Source organism: Dromiciops gliroides, chromosome X, assembly GCF_019393635.1.
Source record: "Dromiciops gliroides isolate mDroGli1 chromosome X, mDroGli1.pri, whole genome shotgun sequence".
Classification (NCBI taxonomy): domain Eukaryota; kingdom Metazoa; phylum Chordata; class Mammalia; order Microbiotheria; family Microbiotheriidae; genus Dromiciops; species Dromiciops gliroides.
The window spans coordinates 22,845,040-22,846,921 of record NC_057867.1 but is presented as its reverse complement, the minus strand read 5'-3'; the positions used below and the strand labels follow the sequence as shown (position 1 = coordinate 22,846,921).

The 1,882-nt window shown below is 34.3% G+C and overlaps 1 pseudogene; it reads left to right on the top strand.

Annotated features, from left to right (window-relative positions):
• Positions 1 to 861: 861 nt before the first annotated feature.
• LOC122733842 lies at positions 862 to 1,198 on the top strand (annotated as a pseudogene).
• Positions 1,199 to 1,882: the final 684 nt, after the last annotated feature.

Genomic DNA, 1,882 nt, shown 5'->3' with positions numbered 1-1,882 from the left:
TAGCCAATTTGATCATAGAGGTCAGAAAATAAACAAAATAGCAAACAAGCAAGGTGAAATCAAACAGAATTCTTAAAAAAATTTTTTATTTATCCAAAAAAATTTATTTTTAACAGAACTCTTAAAAAAGAAAATTTTTAAAGTTCTCAGAACATACTAGACACAATTATATGCTGCCCAAATTGAAAACACACACAAACATAGAGGAATACCTTTAAAAATAGAAAATTCTCAAACTAACAAAAGACCAAATAGTGTTCAGGAGTAATCAAATCTCAGAAAAAGTGATAGAACTAGTGGCAAAAGAAATAACAAAGAAAAAACACTTAGTCCCGATGATTCACCAGAGAATTCTATCAAACTTTTAAAGAACAATATGCCTATAATAGAAAATATTGTCAGAAATTGAGAAAGCGTACTACTAAGTTCCTTTTATAAGACAAATACAATCCTAATACTTAAACCAGGGAAGGATAAAGCACAGAAGAATATGGACCAATGTTACTGTTGTTCAATCATTTTTTAGTTGTGTCTGACTGTTTGTGATCCCATTTGATGCTTTCTTGGCAAAGACACTGGAGTGGTTTTTGCCATTTCCTTCTCTAGCTCATTTTACAGATGAGGAAAGTGAGGCAAACTTTGTGAAGTGACTTGCCCAAGGTCACACAGCTAGTAAATGTCTGAGGCAAGATTTGAACTCAAAAAGATGAGTCTTTCTGACTTCAGGCCTGGCTCTCTACTCACTGCAGCACCTAGCTGCCCCCAAGAATATTAATAGCAATCAAAAATGTTTAAAAATAAAATCCTATCAGTGTGCATGCGTGCTCATGTCTTTCCTCTTCAAGCTCTGGCCCTCGAGTGGCAACATGGCTAAACGCACCAAGAAGGTCGGAATTGTTGGTAAATATGGAACACGTTATGGTGCATCCCTCAGAAAAATGGTGAAGAAAATTGAAATTAGCCAGCATGCCAAGTATACCTGCTCCTTCTGTGGCTAGACCAAAATGAAGAGACGGGTTGTTGGGTATCTGGCATTGTGGATCCTGTATGAAAACAGTAGCTGGTGGTACATGAATCTACAACACCACCTCTGCAGTTACAGTCAAATCCTCCATCAGAAGACTGAAGGAATTGAAAGACCAGTAAAATCTCCCCATCAAATATCTGTAGCCCATAGTCCAACAATAAATGGGTTAATTTATGGAATAAAATAAAATCCTATCAAATAGACTACTGGTGATTTATCAAAGAAACCATTACAGATGCATTACAAAACTTGATAAAATAATAACAAAATTCATTTGGAACAATAAAAGATCTCCGGTATCAAGAGAAACAATGAAAAAAGGTAATGAATGATGAAGGTGAAGTAGGACTTCCAAACCTCAAACTATATTATAAAACACTAGTTATCAAAGCCATCTATTATTGGCTAAAACCCTCCAGAGAATTAGATCAGTGGAACAGACTAGAAAAAGGAGAATCAGAAATACTGATTCTCAATAACTCAATGTTCAATAAACTGAAAAATATAAATTACTCGAGAAAGAACTCCTTATTTGATATAAGCTGCTGAGAAAACTGGAAGGCAGTCTGACAGAAATTAGTTTTAGAGCAACACCTTAAAAATATTCCACAATACATTCTAAATGAATACATGACCTTAATTATTATATCTGTCATTTTTTGCAGCACAGTACTATTCCACTACATAAAGATCATGCCAGAAGCAGATGATATTCTGTTCACAGCTGTGGGTAGGAAATATATTATCCTCAACTTACCAAGGGATGGAAGCAAATATAGAGGCTAAAATAGATACATTTGATTATATGAAAGTGAAAAGCTTCTGAATAAATAAAATTAAGGAAAAGAAGGATAT